The 21,265-nt window shown below is 43.5% G+C and overlaps 1 long non-coding RNA gene across 1 annotated transcript; it reads right to left on the bottom strand.

Moving 5' to 3' along the window:
- Window positions 1–17,571: 17,571 nt before the first annotated feature.
- On the bottom strand, window positions 17,572–20,449 carry LOC123152018 (uncharacterized). Its single transcript, XR_006475982.1, has 5 exons — window positions 19,560–20,449; window positions 19,404–19,470; window positions 18,830–19,282; window positions 18,415–18,707; window positions 17,572–18,343 (listed from the first exon to the last, which is right to left on the bottom strand). It is a non-coding gene; the product is annotated as an uncharacterized lncRNA (long non-coding RNA).
- Window positions 20,450–21,265: the final 816 nt, after the last annotated feature.

The following is a 21,265-nucleotide window of genomic DNA, read 5'->3' as shown; positions in this document are numbered from 1 at the left end:
GATGGCGCAGCAAGTCCAATCGGCCGCGGCCCATAATCCGGTGATGTCACCGGCGAAGCCCGAGATCTTCACCGTCATCAAGGGGGCTTCACGCCAGTAGCTGGCCGGCCACAAGAAGCCTTTCACACTAAGAAATTTTTTACTCCTCCGATAGGCGGAGGACTAATTCTTTTACATCTCTAACCGGTTTAAGAGATCGACTAGATGCCGACCAAAATATCGGAGGAGTAATTTTTTTACATCTCTAACCGGTTTAAGAGATCGGCTAGATGCCGACCAAAATTTAACTCCTTCCTAGCCTTTTAGGAGATCGGGCTCTAACTATGCCATACCTAATTAATCTGATCACAGAATATGCATGATGCATCCAGACATTCTCTAATAAAAGTGCATGTTCCGTTTTCGTTTCATTTGGACAGAGAGGGAAGGACAATAGGGTTAAATTGGGTTTCTTTTTTCCAGTCCATGTGTATTTTTTTCCCACCTAGAGAAATTTCATTCTCTATTCATGGAAAACAAAGTAACGGACTCCACAAGTATACACACATCCACAGCTGGTACCATACGACTGACTCGCTCTCCTTGTCAACTTCCTGGCGAGCTGTGCCTAGTTTCTCCCTCTCATCGTGATGTATGCAATTCGTCTTGAAGCATTCTACATCTGCACCCATGCTTACATAGTTACACCAAACTTCTTAGAATCTTGGTACGTAGTTTCAAATGGACTGGCTAATGTAGTTTAGTAGTATCTGCATGTGTTTCCTCCTGTAGTTGGTGAGATTTCCATTGAGTCGTTGACCTCCACCCATACATTGATTAAAATCTCTATCTTTATCTCATCTCTACTACTTAAAAAGAACTAGTAAATGCGCACATGCAATGCACGTAAATATTTAGGCAATATATTAATTGCACGTGAATATTAGGTATGCTATTATTTGTGTGTTAATTATGTGATTAGTGCAATATTTGGTATGATATTAATTGCATGTTAAACACGTTTAACGCTCATCATTGAAGCAGTCTAGGTCGTTGGATTGACTTAGTTCAATGGCCGAGATCAGTTGGATCTGCCCCTTTGAAACATTTTATATTGGTATAGATGGAAGGAGAACAAATAACACATATTATTATTAACTACCAAAGGAGAAAGAGAATATCATATAATATAGGAATACCATGTACTCACATTAATAATATACTCATAGAATGGAAGGAGAAAGAGAATAACACATTATATAGGAATACCATATACTCACATGAGTACTTTAGGAAAATTTTAATTATGCCATTTGTACGACACACACTTATACAAAAATTGTCAATATGAACATTTAAGTACAGAGGGGTAATCCTTATTAGATCCTCCCTCTGTTCCTTTATATAAGGTGCATTAGTTTTTTGATAAAATTGCAGAATGTAAGGTGCATTTCTTCCAACTAGTAATAATGTACGTGCAATGCACGTTTATATTAGGTAGGATATTAGTTGCATGTTATATTAGGTAAGATATATCTGTTGCACGTTGGTATTTGATAAGATATCAATTACTTTTTCGCGGGAATGGTAGGATGTTAATTACATGACAGATTTTAAGGGATAGCGTTGAGTCAAAACGTGTTTATAACCAATGGCAGTGGTGGGTAATTAGAGCGTTAAACGTGTTTGGTGCTCAACATTGGAGCGATTTGAACCGCTAGATAACATGATTTGACGATCGAGATGGTTTGAATCTGCCCATTTGGGTCTTTTTATATTGGTATAGATTTCACATAATTCCCTTGTTAACCTTTCATGAAAAGGAAAGTATACCTATCCTGATTGTCTTATCTCTTTTTGTAGCTAAAGAAGAAAAGTATCTCCCTGTCAATTGCACGTATCTCTTATTTTCTTGGACTAACTGATTTACTTATCACTAACTAACAAACTTTCCAAGGGTAATTTTTTCTTAACTTGCCTATAATTATGTGCCTTGGTCAACATGCCGAAAATAATACACAACGGATGGTTCATCCAACACTGAAGGATGTGGCAACAAGATAGAATAACTATGCATTAAGGTATACTCCATATTCAGAGTGTATTTTATTATTTTGGGAAGGGATTCAGAGTGTATTTTGTTTTGGTTTTTTGCTGAGGGAAGAGTGTATTTTAGATTACCCTCTTATACCTCCTCTGAGCTACTACTAAGAAATAGGAGCGCTTTAAATTGTTCTTGAATTAATCCTGTTTAAGGCATAGGAATTGGAAGCTTTTCTCTCGCTGCATCGCCGCGAGGACCGGTTAATTAGTGCCCAGCCGCACTAGGCAAAAATGTTCTATTGTTCCATGCATCAGTGGAACGGTAATCAGTGACACGTTTTGTCGGAGGAATCGTGTTTAGTCCTGTCGACAATTATCCTATCCCCACCGCGCGTGGTTGTCAATCATCATAATCATATCCTGAAGATCGTTTCGCCGGATTTCTCGAAGTGGGGAGGACATATATATCGTCCTGTCTATCGAGCGCTTTCGGTCGTGGAAATGTTAGGCGACGAGCAAGGAATAACACTTCACACTTTCTCACAAGTCACAAGCCAAGAGCGGCGAGCACGAGCGCTGTCGAAGTTGTTCTTTCACCAAGGGGCTATGATGATATATGCAGGAAATCAGGAGTATCCAATTTCCCAAAGGTCACAAATCTGGCTGAGAGCAGAGCATAACCTCCCATTTTTAGCTTTGGCCTACCTTTATTCTCAGCTCTGTCGATATGTTTTTGACAGCCGTACGTACTGCTAGCTAGTTGAGACAAAGAATGTGTTCCACACAAAACAGAAAAATTTCAGCCAAGAATCTGTGAAAGCAGCTGATGCGTTGCGGTGAACCGGGTGTTTTTCCACTTGTGTTGCGGTGGGTCGATCTCGTCATATCATCTCCGTTGTGTTGTGCCAATATTGGCCGGACAGACCTGCCTGGTCGAGGACATGTTCGCATGAGCCGCATCATCCGGTGCACGCACGAACGCAAGTGGCATTCTTCTGTTACTAATGCCTTCGTTGTCGGAGATAAGCATATGTTCCAACATATCAAATGAACAGCAAGACAACTGAATCGATGCGATTTGTAGTCAAACAAAGAGAAACTCAAACTGCAATCTGTGATCTAGAGGCGTGAAGCTTCACAGTAGCAAAGGGATTTTTTGTCTGCCTGTTTCGGAGTTTCAGAGGATTTTTTAAGAGAAGGAGAAGAAAGCGGAGTCAGGGCAAGAGCAGGGCAGCTTCCTGCTGCTGTAAAATATAGCAGGCACACCTAAAAATCGACCTAGAACCGTTCGTGCGTAGGAAACAGAGAGACGTCTCGATCACTTGCTCAGGCAGGACCGGGTCCGTGTCCAATTTTGTAATGCGACATGGATGCTGATGCCGGCAGTTGCAACAGTTTTCTGCACAGCAACCGCGGAGTAATCATGCACCAGAGACAGACACAGTGGTTCATTAACAATAGGTTAACTTTTTTTAAATCGTTCACAGTACGTGCCTGTTAGTCTGGAATCTTGGTTGAATAGTTTGAATTGAAATTGCAAATACGCCGATCGATCATCCGGTCCAATTTGAACGCAGTGTGCATTGTCTGAATTGAAATTGGAAAAACAGGACGCACGCACGCACGCATGCTGGCGGACGGGAGATAAATTATATCGCGCGGCTGTTGGGACGCCTCTGAACTGAATGGTTTTGATCTCGGCCACAAAATCGTAAGCAACGCCGCGTATTTTCTTCTTCGTAGTCGGGTCGTTGGCACAAACTCCTACTCAAATATGTCTCGCTATTTCGATCTCTATCCCGTTAAGCCACGTTCCAAATAACGTGTTGACAGAACTCGGTGGAGTAATATTAAATGCAATATGGAGTGTTCGCCATAAGACTTTTGCTAACGGGTAATCAAGAAAAAGGTGTTTAATGGTTTCCTTCCGATCACAGAAACTATACCTAGTAGATCCTGTTCAATTACGTTTTGCCATGGTGTTGATATGTTTTTGGAGTTGGTATTTGTATCTGTGTTTGGTAAGATAGAGACAGCAGCAGTACGTGGTGCCTACTTGCACTACTAGTTATTATGCGCTCGAACAGTTAAATGTAGGATTATGCCGCTCATTTCTTCTGAAGATTTACACGTTCAAACGGATAGGATTGAACGGGAAAATTAAAGGCAAGAGATTTGAATGTGAACTCGCATGTAGGACACCGTCATGACCAAGCAAACATGACCTATACATAGAAAAATTCTAGCGCGAAGCGTGTGGAGTGCACTGAAGCATGATACATTGACTGGCTGTTTCTTACATGTGCCTAGATCAGTGGTGCCAACTGGGTCTTTGGATTGATGTCTAACTTTGCCACTTCTAATTAATCTCATCACAGAACATGCATGATGCATGCAGACATTCAACAAAAAAAATGCATGTGAATATATGCACGCCACTTCCATTTTCAATCTATTTGGCTACAGAGGGAAGGACACTTGTGTTGAATTGACACAATTGATGTTATGCTATGAGATACATTCGTCATGAGTTAATTGTTTTATAACACAGAGAAAGTTATACGTTTGCATAATTTCTTAGACCATAAGAGTATCGAGTTTCTTCATACTTTCTTCATGAACTTTGAGGTTTGTTAAACGTTATCTGTAACAGGGTGACGGGTTCACGGAAAAATATGATAAGGAATTTGGTTGCTCAAGACTGGGATTTTCTACTCCGATGATGGAGAGATATTATTAGGGCCCTCTCGATTTTACGTTATCCATCTTGATGACGTTGCCAATGGACACGCGATCCACCTCAAACAATTGGGATCTCACCCTCTAGGTGGAACAATATCGGATAGCCGAGTCGGACGATGACGATGTCCTTGACGTCTTTTCCTCCCTAGAGGCGTCATTTTGCTTTGTGTGGCCGCGCTTTTGCCTAGTGCAGGTAGTTGGTCAGTCTTTCGACTGCTTATTTCCAAATTAATCGTGTTGTGTGTTGTTTTTGTGTTTGATTTCTCTTATGTATTGATGAATAAACTCTCTTCTTTTTATTGCAAAATTGTGAGAGCTCCCCATTGTGTGATGAATAAACTCTCTTCTTTTTCGCATGCTCGCAACGGCCTCTGCGCTGTGCGCCACGAATCCCACGAAAGTGACCCCTGCAACCTGCTGCATGCGTCGTCCATGACGGGACGGGAGGAGGGAATCCAAGCAGATCCGGCCGCGGCAGGACCGCGTCGAGACGACCCACCCTCACCTCCCTCCTCTCTCTCCCACGATCGAAAGCGGACGCACCCGTTCAACGCCTCACCACCCAAACGAAAGCCGCCGTTGCGTGGACGCGAATGCGGCTCCGGCCGCCAGCCGCAGCCGGGATTGTTCCCGCGTTGATAGAGGGGCGGGGCGACGAGTCCGGGAAATATCCACGTCTTTTTCGCTCCGGCCGCATTGCCACGGCCCGTCCGGATTGGTGGTGCACGCACGCACGGCGCCCCTGTCCTGCCGGTCGCCATATGCTCTAGTGTTACAGTCTAGAGGCTCTAGCTGCGGCCGTCTCCACTTCGTTCTCCAACAGCGACTCCATCGGCGACTTGTGATCAGCTGTGACCTGCGAATGTGCAAGAGTCGGACAAGTTACCGATCGAGCTGTTTTGCCCCGCCCACGCGTCTTGGTCTCTGTCATGCATGTGTTGTGATGATGAGATGTAACTTGAGCTGTTCTTTCACCTGCGCAAGCAATATTGACGTGCGGGTACTCAACTGCGTAAATTTTCCATGGAGATCCTCGGTGCCGCTTTCTCAAAGCATACATCATCATTAGGGCTTGTACAAGGTGTTTATGAAAGGTGTTTAGAGAAATAAATCAGGCTTTTCTTAAGTATCAATGTTTATTTGTACAAGGTAGACGTTTAATTAGGCATCACTTCTGTAGAAATAGGCATTGGTGCTTTAAAAAAATCTGGTTTATTTTTCCAAGAACCTAGCATTGTACAAGGACTTAGGGGTTTTAGGGCATCTCCAGTGCCAAACAACATAATTTTTTTTTGAGAACTTGGCAAACAACAGATGACAACCTCTATTTGTCCCCGTAAAGAACACATTTGTCCGCAAAAATACTGGAGGCCCAACGCCGTCCCCCATGTGTCCTCCCACATTTAGCCGGTCAACATTTTTGCTCATTTTTTTCCAACCAAATCTGAATACTCTAAAGGCATATAGTTTAAACACAGAAATAGATAGTGCAAATTAAAAAAATAGTTTAAATTGGGAATATAGTGTTCAAACATAAATATTATTCATAGGACATTGTTCAAACAAAAAAAATGAAGAAAATCACAAATCTGTTGGTTCCCATAATGTATCCACAAAGGGTCTATGAGATAATCGAGAAGTATGTTTTCCAGGTGACCAGATCTATCAAAATCAACATTACCCAAATCATCGCCATCATCCTCCACAGCCATGTTGCACATCACATGTGCAGTTACTATCTCCAGCAATATTGAATGATGTCACGTAGTAGCAGGTCCATAAACAAAAGCCCAGCAAGCTTGTAGCACCATGCCCTGCTGAAATATCGGATTGGCTGCAAAAGAGGCACAATAGAGATCAACATGGACCTTTGCCTACTTTGATTATCCCGCGCGAGGTAGAAACCTTGAGGTTGAGAACATGCACACCTCCCTTCTCCAATGCTTTGAGGATATATACTCAACATCATCATGAACTCATAATCGTCATTATCGCCATCCAATAATGATGACTCAAAGAACTCGTTTTAAGTAAAACTGTCACATGTGTCCTCCAGAAATGTGAAAAGAATTGGTCAAACTGTGTTCAAACATTTTTGTCGAACATCTGGTGTCTGAGGTAGACGACATCGGCTAGGACATACTGGGGTAGTGTGTAGGGCAGCAAGCATGTTTAGGGGCGATGCTTGGGGTGGGCGTTAGACTACGGACAACACTCGTGTGTAGGTCGAGTGTTCAAGATGGGCACAAGACAGGGTCAGGGTTGATTTTGCTTTGACCGATTAGTGACCCCGCTGTCTGCCCGGGCATAGAAGGGGTTGGGGAGCCCGGCAGTAGATGCTCTAATATCCTTCTATCCATACTATCCTGACAGACATTACTAAACAGTATAACTCAGCGAGCTACAGCCTTCCACATCGATTTGACGTTTTGAACCATCCGATCAACTCGTTTAACGTTACAGATCGTTCTGTTACACAGCGCACCTTTTCACCGGTCGCCCCGCTCATCCAGGCTTGCCCAACGTTATCGGGCCGCTGCTTCGGAGATCGACTTGGGCGGCTTCTCGTTCGTCAATCAATTGAGTATTTTGTTTTTTGCATCGAGCGCCACAAGCCCACGAGCATTACCTCCACTTCCCCATCGGCCCAGGCCGTCCCTTCCCATTCTGTCGCTCTATAATGTCAGCCTTGAAACCGCCGACAGCGCCATAATGAGGGTCAAGGCCGATGGTATTCCTTCAGTAACAGTCCACCGTAAAGTGCAGGCCTACATTTTGATTCCCCTCTCTCTTTCCTCGAAGTTGATAGTGCTAATCGTGGCTGTTCTCTTTGGTGATTGTTCATGAATCATGGAGGTGGCGACGACAACAAGCGAGAGAGCTTTGCCCCGGTGTAGGCGAGCGATTAGTATAAGGAGGACAGGGGCGTAGGCAGGATTTGAGCATAGGCGGAGGCAGATTCGACAATGAGAAAAAAAACAGAACATAGTAAATCTATCGAGTGATTTTGATTGATACCTAAATATGCTTCTCGTTGTTTGCTCGAACAAATCCCCCAAAAAAGGAATGTACTGGTTCTTCTCATCACGACTATGCACAAACCCAAGCACATCGATGAATTTTTTAATCCAAATGACAGAATCAGTGTATTATTATCTAATTTTTAGTATCAATTTGTGAGGATAAAACAGGAGATTGCTGCATCTAACTAATTGCACCAAAATCAAAAATCGATGTAATCTTAATCCTAATGCGGATCGGTATTGTCAGACCGAATAAACTAATGAAGAGCGACTCACCACAAATTTTCTTGCGCATCGTCGTGGTCATCGGGCGCAACGTGACAGCTTCCACCATCGGTGGTGATCGCCTGTGACCTGCAAGGTGCGGCGCCGCCTACCTTTTGCCAACCGGCGAACTGCCCTAGGCGGGTGCGTGTCGTGCGTGATGCGTCCTGGGCGACTAGGCGGCTGTTTGTTTTCAATAGTGGGCTGGCGAACTAGCACGATGGTAAGCTGAATTATTGGGCTTCAAAAAATCAACTCCTTTGCTTCTTTACGTCGCTGGGCTCGCTACAGGCCTAAAGAGCAAAATCTAATCAATTTAAGCCTAATTACTAATGTACGATGCAAACCTTGGGGGGGGGGGGGGGGGGGGGGGGCTGGCCCCTGCTCGTCCCCCCCTTAGCTCCGAAGATCTCTGCCTTCTCCGGTTAAATCCGGTAAAAGATCTTATATTCTCATTTGGCTGGGGTATGCATGTTCATCTTACAATAACTGTTGAAGGAAATCTACGTACTAAAGAAGACGAGAGAATATAAATATTCAACGTTAGTTTATTGACGCCTCTCCTTAAAGATTGAGGATATAAATCACTTTTGTTTCAACATGCTAGGACTTGACTTCAATCAGTTCATCTTTGTACCCTGTTATACGGACGATTGCTCATGTTGTTTCTTTCTCTTAAGTCATTGATTAATTTTCCTGAGCATTCCAAATGGTTTGTTGACTGATGAATTCATGCTTGCTAAAACTTTGTTTCTTCTCTGTTACTTTTGTCACTACTGTAATATCACACTAGATCTTAAATTGGATGGTTTAGTACGTACAAACTATTTGATGTAAGCTGAACTCTCGGGAATATTACTCAAGCATTAGAGTTGATGTTGATCTTGTGCAAGAATAGAATATGCTAGCCTTTACAAGATAGTATATTGTATTATTTTTGCTCTATGTATTTCCTTGCATCTTCTTGTAATGACCGGACAAAGAGAAAATGTAAAAATGAAAGCATTTATGTGAGTGTATAGGTTCCAAACTTGATGTAAATATGCGCCACCATCAGTGTCAACACATCAAAATTCAATTTGAATTTTACCAAATGTTTCCATTGTTCAAGGTTTCTAAATAATAGTATAGTAGTTCTTTTCTCTAGATGGACGAGCGCGGCAATGCGTGCCACCATGATCTAGTATACGATAGTTTAGGTGAGGCCCTTGGAGATGCCTTTAATTTTGCCCTTTTTGGTGTACTACTAGTGTTGTTTGCTCATCCATGTATAGATGTGCAATCAGGACGTTTGGTGCCGTCCCTCCCGTTGTACCCTACTTAGTGATCAGAGATGGGTAGACACGAAGAAGATTTAAGAGCATCTACAATCGGATATGTTAAATATGGCCCCTCAAACATTCATGGATGCGTCCGGATATGTCCGCGTGCAGTGATCGGACACATCTTAAATTTTATTTGTTGTATCAGGACATCTCATACTAGATTCTCAAATCCATACAAACGAAATAATCTATGTACTACGTCGATCACCTAGCTACTCATCGTCGGAGATGTCAACGATCTCTGTACCCGGCTCCTGCAGGATTGGCGGCAGCTGCAACTCTGGCTCCTCCGGCACCTTCGGCTGCTCCACTCAGGCCTCCTCCGCCTCTATCTCCGTGTGGAGTTTGGCAAAAAGCGCATCGAACGCCGCCTGCTCCCGCCGGAGGAACACCTGGTTGGCCTTCACTTAGACCTCATTCTGGAAGAACTCTAGGATGGCCTGCTGCTCCGCCAGCTCATCGGATTGCGCGAAGGCGAACTCCGCCTTCGCCTGCTCCATGTTGAAGCCCGGCAACTGTTGCTCCGGCTGCTCCGCCTCCTCCACCTCCATCGGAGCCAGCTCCTCCTTCTCTTCTTCCCCCGGTGCTCCTTCTCCTCCGGCTCTAGCGAGTTCTGAGATAGCCCGACAGCGATGCGTGCTGCGCGCGCGGCTTGTCTCGCCTGAATCTTCTGCTGGAGCTTGCTGCGGCGCTCCGGCGTGAGCATTGTGTAGTACGTCCACGGAGTGACGGCTCCTTCCTGCTTTTTTTCCTCCTCGTCTCCTATGTCCCAAGCTACTCGTTCAGCTCACGCCGTAACGCTTCGACGATTGACAATACTACATTGCACGGGCATCGTGTGCGTTCGTGTGTGGTGGTACAAGCACGGCAATCCATATTCCTCTCTCCTCTCCTCTCGTGCCGCTTAGTTCATCGACTAGCCCGTGGCCCAATGGCGAGCTGACAGCGCACGCCGTGCGGCCTGACACGCAGCTATAGCAGCACCACCGTCGTCAGTCGTCTCGTCGGATGATGCAGGTTCAGCCACGATGATCCAGGCACGGGACTGATTGCATGAGCGATTGATTGATGAATCTCCCTGCCAAGCAACAGTAGCTGCTAGTAGTCCTACTAGTATCTGATGATAGCCTGACACATGAATAGTACACCCGTGCCCGGCAGCGACTGGATGGAAGACGCGTCGGACCAGGCCGGAGGTGCAGGGAGGGAGCGGCGCTCCATTTCCGACGTCGACGAACGTGACACGAAAAAAGGGGCAGACGGATTAGCGCACGCACGCACTCTCCGTCGGCAACGGAGACCTAATTAAACTCGGCGACGGACGCACGTGATCCGGTCCAAAAGGGGCAGACGCACCTTGCACCTGGCTGCTGCTGCTTGCTGACGATGATCAATCGATAGGTAGAAACGAACGTTCCTGGCTAAGGATAAACAATACTACTCCGTACTGCCGCACGTTGTGTTCACCCTATAATTCACGGCGGCTGTGCTGCCCGGGAAACCATAATAAAGTACTCCTACGTAGCAACGATTCGTCCAGCCCCGCCCGGCGGTGGAGGTGTTCGTTCACTCACGCCGTGGGCTTCGTCGTTTCGCTTTGGCGTCACCTTTTGGGTATCATATTTGTAGAACCAGAAATAAGAGAGCGAGCGTCATGTGATCTTGTGTACCTACTTGGGCGACTGATACCTAATTCGTTCTATCGCCCAGCCTCCTCATCTGGACACGACAGAGATGATTATATGGATGTACCCAACCTCATCCTGCTGCCTCTCAAACTTTGCAACTGCAAACACCTAGTCGTTCATATAACCGACCTAACCGAATAGACCCGCAATGTCCACGGATGCAGCCGACGTGGCGAACTCGTCTGCACCTCTCCATATCAGCCCCATGTTTGGGCAGGATGTGAGAGGTGCCGGTCAACCGGACTTTTAGGGCCGGTACGAGGAGCCCGTCTGGGTCGGGTTTTTTTGGCCGGGCCATCCTCCCGGACGTATGGGGGTGGTCGGTTTGGGAGCCCAACTGTAGATGCTCTTACTTCCTTTGATTTCCAGCTGCTTTTTCATTATTATGATTTTGTTTCTTCGGTCTTTACTCGGTTTTATTTTGTTTTTCTGTATTTTTTTTCAAATTCTAAAAATATTTTGACAAATAACCTGAACAAAAAATGTGTGAACACTTTTTAAAGCTGCATGATTTTTTTAAAGTAGGTGATCACTTTTTCTATTACATTAACATTTTAAAAAATGTACAACTGTTTTAAATATACATGAACAACTTTAATAAATGTAATGGATATTTTTTCTTCCAAAATACCCATTTAATTTTTTCAAGTGTTTTGCTCCTTTAAAAAAACATTAACATAAATAAATTTAATGAAGAATCTGTAAAACCCGTGAGCATTCTCATTAATTTGCAAATATGTTTTAAAATTCATAAATGTTTTTAAAACATTGTGAAGACTTCATGAAATTCTTCAACATTTTTAAAAATTTCATAATTTTTCTAAAAATTTATGAATGTTTTTATATTTTGCAAAAACATGTAAAATGAAAAGAAACAAAACCAAGTAAGTATAAATGCTAGAAGAAAACTGAGTAATAGCGGTAGAAAAATGTACAAACGGGAATTAGAAAACTGATGGAATGTAGCGCCTAAAATGGGAATAACAAAGAAAACAAAAAAAAAGAACAAAAAAGATCAAAATGGGAGGAAGATTAAGGGGGAGAATATCTAGTGCACCATTCTTTGTAGCGCACCCGGGACACCGAACTTTCATAGCATATTTGGAATTATTTAATAAATACTGAAAAAAGTAGCACATTCACAAAACATCAATGTATGTTGTCACAAACATTTAAATAAAAATTCAAAAGATAGCTAACAAAATAAAAAAAATGAAATTTCGACACTAAATAGTACATAACATAAGTTGTGCTTTAGATATGGCCCCTTATCACATTGACGTCAATTTTGTCATTGTTTGTAAGCTGAGTTTGAATTTCAATACGAAATTTCGTGACAACATACATTAATTTTGTGTTAGTGTGGTAAACTGTTTTCAGATTTTTTCCAAACATTTTGAAATGTGCTTCCCGATCAGTTCAAACTGAGCTCAACATGGGAGCGAAAGACAAGACAATTCAAACTGAGCTCAATCTATCTATCCGGCACCACAAGGCGTGAAGCTTCACGTAACGGAGGCACCAAGTTTCCTCTTCCATTTTGGCACGCCGTACTCATGTTTCACAGGGGATCCGCACCAAGTGCGTAGCTGCTTGGAGTTTCATTTCAGAAGAGTGGAAAACTATAAGGAGAAGGAAAGTGGACTGAGGGCAAGAGCAGGGCAGCTTCCTGCTGCTGTAAAATAGGCTGAGGATCTCTTGGAACCGTTCGTGAGTAGGAAACACACACAGCGACGTCTCTATCGGCCATGCTCGGACCGGGTCAGTCTCCATTTGCCAAATCAAATGCCGAGAGGTGCGATCGATGCCAATCTCGACCACGTTTGCTGCACAACAACCATGACAGTGATCACGCAGTCATGATCCGCAGACACATGTTTGTACGTGCCTGTCAGCTGCTTGAGTTGAACAAGGAAAAACGGGCTCATGCATGCATGCTGGCATGTTGGCGGGCGGGAAGATCATATCACAAAATCGTTGACAACGCCGCTTATTTTCCTGTCCATAAATAGTCATTGGTGAGAGTGAGACGCTCGTATGCGACACTGAGGCGAGGGAAAGTAGCTCGCAGCTGTCTCGTAGTTACGCTGCAGCGAGTGGCACGTGTGAGGACTAGTCGTTGAACACTTCTGGTCCTTAGTGCAGTTAGGGATATTTCCGTAATGAGATATCAAAGACCAGCAAACGAGTGTGACTCTACGCCACTGCTATTACTATATTGTAGTCGAGTTTGCCAGCTGAGACTTGTCCGCAGCTGGCCTGAGAGTTAACATTTACCAAGTTCTTTTAACATTCCGGCTTTTGATGTGTTAGGCTTAGGTGAGTGGTTTGGGTAGTGGCACAGCTAGCACCCCTTCATCATTTTGGATAGGAGTAGCGGCATATGTTGTAATACTTTGTAAGGTCCTCGAGAATAATCAATAAAGTGGCCGTATGCATCTCCCATATGCAGATGCCAGGGATCATCCTCCTTTAAAAAAAAAATTCTTTTAACATGTTGATCGACGCTTTCTCAGAATGTGTATGCACAGAAACATGTTGATGCTTTCTTGGAGCAATACTCATTTCAGCCGGATACAAGTGTGGGTCGTTTCTACATGTATAGATATTAATACAGCAAAAATAAAATTTGCGGACGTTGCAATATGCGGGTGAAATGAGATGTTTGGTCAGCTGGTTGTTTATGAGTGTTGAGTACTTGCAAAATTTATGCTGGTCGTTTCTTCTCAAGGTTTTACCCATCACACGTTCAAATGGATAGAATTGAATGGGGAAAAAAGGTTTAAAGGCAAGAGATTTGAATGTGAACTCGTATGTAGAACACCATGACCTACGCGTGGAAAATTTCTAGCATGACGCGTGTGCAGTGCACTGAAGCATGATCGTTTGACTGCACGTTTCTTTCGTGTGCCTAGATTAGTGGTGCCCTCTCGGATCTCGTCAACTTCCTGGCCAATTGTCTCCAGTTTCTCCCTCTCATCGTGATGTGTGCCAGTACTCGTGTTGAAGCATTCTATGCCTATACCCATATATGCTTACACCTACCTTTTTTTTGTAGCTTGGGTACGTAGTTTGAAATGGAGAGGATAATGTAGCTTAGTGTGTGCAGTTTTCCTCCTCTAGTTGTGAGATTTCCGTTGACCTCTACCCTTGCGTGGACCAAAATGAACAAATAAATAATTAAGAATAATAATTCTTTATTCGAGAATGTTTGAGAATGTGACTGTGGAAATGAACCAATATAGGCGTATACACAGACGAAAGACGACAAGAGTGCATTTTTTTGTCTAAATAATGAGTGTAGTTGCGTTGAATGAAGTTAACCGGCTTAGGAGATCGGACTCCGCATGATTATCAAGGACTTTTTTTGCGAGGTGCTTGATTATCAAGTCTGAGCGTGAGTAAAATAGAGATGCAAATTTTTTAACTAATTATATGATAGAAAAATTGGTAGCACTCAACCTGTTCGGTGTCTCTCAAAATAGGCTTTCACGCCGCTTTATAAATAAACAACTATCACATCCATACAACAAGTACAAGTGCATCAAAGGAAATAATAGAGTCTGTTGGGGCATCAAGACAAACACGCCAAAAAAGAAAAGAAAAGAAAAGGATCACTAGGTGGCTGGAAGCTCAGGAGCCCTGGGGCGTGACAGTAGTCATCGCGTCCATCATGAGGACAAGCCGGTCGTGATCCCTCTGTCAAAATAGCGGGTGTCAATGCTGCAAAAATGCAAGAAATTTGAAGACAGAGTTAGAAGGCCGCCTAAGAAAGACCGGCTCAATAACCATCTACATGCAGGTCGTTCATAGGGCCAGGTTTATTAAGGTTTCTTGAAGTTTTCGAGTTCTGTTTTTAATTTATTTATTCTTTCTATTTCTTATTTCTTCTTCTATCGTTTCCTTTTTTTCCTTTCCTCTACCCTTTGTTATTGGTTTCCTTTTAGTTTTTTCTTTTGGTTTTTATTCTACTTCTTCTTTATATTTGTATTCCCTTTTCTTTATTATTATTTTTCTTTATTTGTTTTTCTTTTGGTTCTTTTTCCCACCATGCATCAACAAAAATTCATAGTGTTTCAAAAAGTGGGTATCCACTTTTTAAGTGCATATTAAAAATGTTCATTGCGAATTGTTTAAATATGTTTATTGTCTAATATAATTTTTTATGTGTACAAGAAAATATTTTCATAGGATAGTAATGGGCTTAAAACTATTTGCCGTGTATGGAAAAAAGTTCGTCGTCGATTGAAAAAAAAATTCTGTAAAATAAAATGTTTTTAGAGGACATTGTCTATTAGGAAAAAACGTTTGTATTGTATTAAGCCACTTTTAATGCTTGTTTAAAGTGTTCATTGTGTTTTAAAAAAGTTCATCTTCTATCAAAAATAGTTGCCTTGTAGTTATTTTTGTGATTAAAATGTGCATATCATTATAAAATTTATTTGCATTCTATATTTTTACAATTTATTAAAATGGTCATCATTTTTTAAAGTGCAATGATCATGTACTAACAAGTGTCCTTTGTTACTAAAAATGTTCATCATTTATTTAAAATACATTGATCATACATTAGATTTTTATGTGTATTGGTTTATGTTGTATTAAAAATGTCCTTTGGTATTAAAAATGCATGAACAGTTCTGAAAAGTAGGTCAACACTTAATAGACTGATCTTTATAAAATATTTAATATTTTTAATAAATGGCTTGATTTTTTTTAAAAATAATGTAACATTAAAAAGTGTTTTGTCTCTTTGAAAAAGATCATGTCTTTAATAATTTTGCAATTTTTTTTAAAAATGAGAAAGAAATTTAGAAGTAGCGAATATTTTTAGATCCGTGAATACTTTTTAAATTTTGTGAAGCTTTTTTTATTCCTGATAATTTTCAAAATTTCAAAATATTTTCTAGACATTGTGACCATTTTTTATTTTTGTGGGAAAAAGGAATGAAGGGAAATTAAAATAATGATAATAATAAAGAAATTAAATAAAAATAAATGCTGGATGAAAATCGAAAAGGCCGGTAGATAAAAAATGAAACGGGACCAGAGAAACCTGCGGATTGTAGAGCTTGAGAAAAACAGAAATTGAAAGGAAAAATTGGGAAGTTTGGAGTAAGCTTAGAGGAAAGTAGTGCGAAAATCCGTTTCTGATCCCGAGCACAGCTGGACCCGAAATCTCACGCATCCGTTCGCATCGGGATGTCTGCGGCGCTGGTATTTCCCGTCGTGTCTCGCTCGCGTATATGCAACGTATATAGAAGTACAGCTGGTGCATTAACTCTCGGTCCAAACGAACGGACGTCGCGGTACAGGAGATAGCCCGACGGACCGGAAACTGTTCTGGGCCAACCTTTTCCACTACGGGCGACGGGTCCAGCTAACGGACACCCAAGCTGGAATAAAATATCCCTCGCCGTTCCCCTACCAATCCACCGGCCAACACCCAAAGGCCAAAGCAGCAGCCATGTCTGCGTCTGGATCCTCCTCCGGCTGTGACTGGGACGACCAAGTTAAAGCAGTGCGGGAGGTCCGGAGGAAAACGAAAATACAACTTATTTCACTCACCTTCGTTTTCTGGTCGGGAGCGGGTGCGCGCGCGATCGCCAGAGCACTCCGCTCCAGTCATCGTCGCCGATGCTGCAATCACCGCAGCGACGCTTGAGTCAGTCCGGGCGCTCCACACAGGCGCCATTGCTGCTAGCAGAGTAGAACACATGAAGGATGAACCTGACGCCCAAGTTTTGAATTTCGAATCGAGCAGGCGCACGCGCGTGTACACTATGAGTTAAAACGACCTGACGCATGGACATGCATGCATACATATTTCCTAGCGACAGCACACAACCTCTCCTGAAGGAAATCAGCAGAGACACGACCGGTTCAAACTTACGCCTCCTGATCACAAAGACATGCCGCCATCATGCGGATGCCTGCACACACGACCACACTTTCAGAAATTGCAGTGTTTCCAGCTAGGAGGGACGCACACGCAGATAAATCATGGATGCAAACTACATCAAGAACACATACAGGGAAATTGTTACATTCAAACTCATACTGGAGTTCTACAGTCATAATCACAAAGAACTGACACACATTCCTTACCACGCAGCTCCCAACTCTACCCTTAGTAAGGCAACTTCTACATACAGAACTCATGACCCCAGAACTGACGAACATTGCCGGATGGTATACTCTGATACGGCTTTTAGGATGCCATCCTGCCACCTGTCTTACAGTACTTGCATATATCTATCTAGAAGTTCAAATTTTGAATCTACCCTCGCGCCAAGTGTCAGCAGAAAACACATTCAGCATACAAGCCCATGCTCTAAACCTGAGACGTGAACACTAGCTAGTGTAGGCGACCACAAATATGAACCAGGCAGATGCTAGAGATACCACAACAGTAGGAAGCAATATTTCCAGCAATCAGTAAACCAAATTTAGTACAGATGAACATTATCAAACTTGGTAGTCTACTGGTACAATATGCAAGATGCCTCTGGTAATTGAGGAACAAGCATGGAGCAATGCTCACTGAAACACACTAGAAAATCCTGAAAGGTACTACAATACAGATTACAAATTAAAACTTTGGAACTCATTTCTCAGCAGCACCGAGCAGCCTCATGCAAGTGTTCCGGCGATGCCCTTCCATGCTGCAGTTCTTGCATATCCCTGGCTTCCGTGGTTTCTTGGGGGCATCTCCTCTTTCGGGGCAGGTAATTCGCTTGTGCCCCTCGCGCCGAAAAATGTTGAAGAACCTGCTACATCTACTCTAACCCTCATAAGGCGCCTTCTCCCTGCTATTAGTCAGTCTGCCGACCCCACTATGCTTATCTGGATTGCTAGACCTTCAAGGGCATTCACACTAACAGATTTCCCACCACTTTTGCATTTGTCAGCATCGTCTCCCCCCACAAACGCAACCACTCCATTGCCAGGAAGTCTACCAGTGGCCAAACCTGCTATCCGATGCTCAAACCCCAAGCATCCCTCTTCTCAGCTAAAGGTGTGCCACTCACCAACAAAGCTTCCAGACCAGCAAACATGTGCTCGAATGATTCTGCATTCGAATCGCCCATCCGCACGACTTCCATGGCTTTCAGATAGAGCATCGAGTTCCTGCATGTGAACGACAAGTTAACTGAATTGTCCTTCTGATACTGAACCAGGTGTTGGGGAAGTATGTCCCTCGCGTCCTTGGTCCACCGCTTGAGTACTTGAGTATATGCATTGCAGGGATCTTCTCCAGATGAAGTATATCCATGACCTGTGCATTACAATATGTTTAAGTGCAGAAATTCAATTAATGTGCATCAATTTTTTGTCAGGTTTAGTTACCCTTAAGACATGGTTGCATAACATCCCAGTATGCTCGAACTGGCCAGACTCGCACGTAAACTCTGACTGATCTTCACTTATGGTCACCTCGTACTCGACTCTGCTCCATTTTTCTCTTTTAGCTACATTGTCGTGCTTTTTAACATATTTCCTCTTCTTCTCTCCTTCCTTGACATTGTACAACGTCCCTTCGATTAGGAGGCGACCAAAACTCCTCAAACATAGCCCTGGTGTAAAGTTTACTTGCATGCCGCTCTATGTATCACCAAATTGGTCCTCCTGATAGCTCCACCCTGTCATAATATAGTTTGGTTTTTCTGTATGTAAGTGATTCATGTAAACAAATGCCTGACATGCATGAAATGTACATACATTTCTGTCAAATAATCAAAATGTACACACAAAAAATGCTTACAATTATCGTCCTCTTCTCCTCGTAGCTTTCCTCACGCTCATGGTCAAACTGTAATTAACCTCATGCACTGCCTGAGAAAAATATGCATTGGGCTTGAAGGAGGCATGTATGTCTTCAACATGTGATTCGCGGCTTACCTTCCCGCAAATGTTTCTTAGGGTCCTCTTCATGACGGGCACCTTCTCGACCGAACCAACGAAGCTCCCAATTATGTTGTACACCTTCCAAAGTTTCACATTGTTTTCCCCAGGTTGCTTTATCAAATCTTGTGTATGCGTCGATGTGCTTGTGCGACGGCCAATGCACCTACTCACCCATTGTTAAGGACATTGAATGGCTGCGGCTCTCATGGTGCTCTGTGATGTATCAGTTGTTGTCCGCCGCGCGAAACAGCCTAATCAGCACTGGACACTCGCATCTGCATTACCTACTATTCTCTACCTCTGGTTTGCCCTGCATGTCGGCCAACAAAACATAACATCAGACATTACCGCGCTTGGAGAACACATTGACGACACAGCAAAACACATTTACTCTAAAATGTATTATATTTGAGAAAAAGCTCGTTACTCACCGAGCAACCACATACGATCTCCTGCATGCATTTCGTCCTCTCGGCATTTAGTCTTCTTTTACCATATCTGATACCAAAGACATCCCAAGAATATAGATTGTAGAAGTCGTATGCCTCACCCAATGAATTGAAACTCGGGTCAAGAGTAAGGCGTACTAAATCTTTTGTAGGTTCCTCTGCGTTGCAAGTCGATTGCTCCAGAGCGCTCATTCGAGAGGGACACGGTGTCCTGTCTGGTGGCGCACTGCCCAGCCGTGACCTGTTGCAGACGTTCATTATTCACTCTACGAGTTCAAATACAAGAGTAATTTTGCTGTCTATTAGTTCTACACTTCTACTTCAACAACATTAACAGTATGTTGAAAGTGCTTCTGACTGTTAAACTAGGCATCAAGCATGGACTGCAGTGCCACGGCTTACTTCTTGATAGGGTCTTCCATCCTAACGATTTTTGCAAAGTAAAACATTTTTCAGACAGAACATGGATGTGCAGAAGAACATGCAGTCAAAGCTGAATATACAGACCAACATCTGTAGGATATGGGATCACATTTTTAGTCTAGTCTGGTGCCTCTGGGTTGACTATTTCAGTCGACTGCGCCGGCCTCGTCAGAGATGCATCCGGGCGACGACGGCGGCCAGCTCCAGCCCTTTCAGTCCCATCGCCAGCTGCTGAGCGCACCCAGACCCAACATTTGAGTCTTCAGGAACGGCAAGGCCAGCTCCGTTGTTGGGCAACAAGACTAGAGAAACAGATCAGCTTGCTCAAGGTTGTCAGCGAACTCCTCTCGTAATGGAACCTGAAAGAAGACAACAATGGCCGCAGCCCGCCATTAAGGTCCGTTCGCTAGACAGACTGGAGAACAAATCCTAAAAAACTATTTGCAGATCTGCGGGAACGAGCAACTCAATCCTGGAATCCTCCATTATTCCGGTCACCATGGGTGTAGAACGAGCGCCGCCGCAAGGACCTGCTCAGACAACGTGTTTTGGGTGGAAGGGAGGGACGGCGAGGGTTCCGACGATCTGATCCCTGGCTCAGGTGCGGTTCTAACGATCTGGTCCACGGACCAGAGTTCTCTGCGTGAACGCCGTCTCCTCCCTACATTTCGGGCCCACGCCAGAGATACTGTTTCGTACCGTATTCCACTGCATGCTCCTTTTTCGCCACTCGCCGTCAGACGTGTCAGACCGAAAATTGCGGATCCCGAGCCAGGAACGGACGCCAACGATTTCGGGATCAGCTGGGCTCGGGCACCAAATCGCCACGTCCGTAGTAGTGGCTCAACACAAGAGAGTGAAAAGACAAGAGAAATGAAACTGCACTTCGTAATCTATGTAACCCTTTTTTTCAGTTGTAATCTATCTATCCATGGAGAGGCGCAAAGCTTCATGTGACGGAAGCAAGTTTCCTCTCTCTGTTTTCATTCCATTCCTGCACGTTGTCCTTATGTTTCACAAGGCATGTTTAGAGTTTCAGAAGATTATATAGGAAATTAAAAGGAGAACAAATTAAAGTGGACTCAGGGCAAGAGCAGGGCAGCTTCCTTTCCAGTCGCTTTACATAAAACTAAAATGGGCTGATCACTTGTTGCGAGTACGGTCAAAGGCCAGGCTTGCAAGAAGCCAGGAAACGTTCTGTTAGCGACTTCTCGATCGTGCATGCTCACTTGCTCAGACCAGGTCAATTGCCATTTGCCAAATCAAATGCGAGAGGGGCCATCGCGACCATGATTAGAGTACTGTCAATCTCGAGCACACTTTGTGCACAACAACTACGACAGTAAACATGCGGTCATGGTCCACAGACACCGGTCAATTCATCAATCAAACGGTTTATATTGTCTTAATTAGTAAACTGT

Source organism: Triticum aestivum, chromosome 7A, assembly GCF_018294505.1.
Source record: "Triticum aestivum cultivar Chinese Spring chromosome 7A, IWGSC CS RefSeq v2.1, whole genome shotgun sequence".
NCBI classification, from domain to species: domain Eukaryota; kingdom Viridiplantae; phylum Streptophyta; class Magnoliopsida; order Poales; family Poaceae; genus Triticum; species Triticum aestivum.
This window is presented reverse-complemented; position numbering and strand designations above follow the sequence as displayed.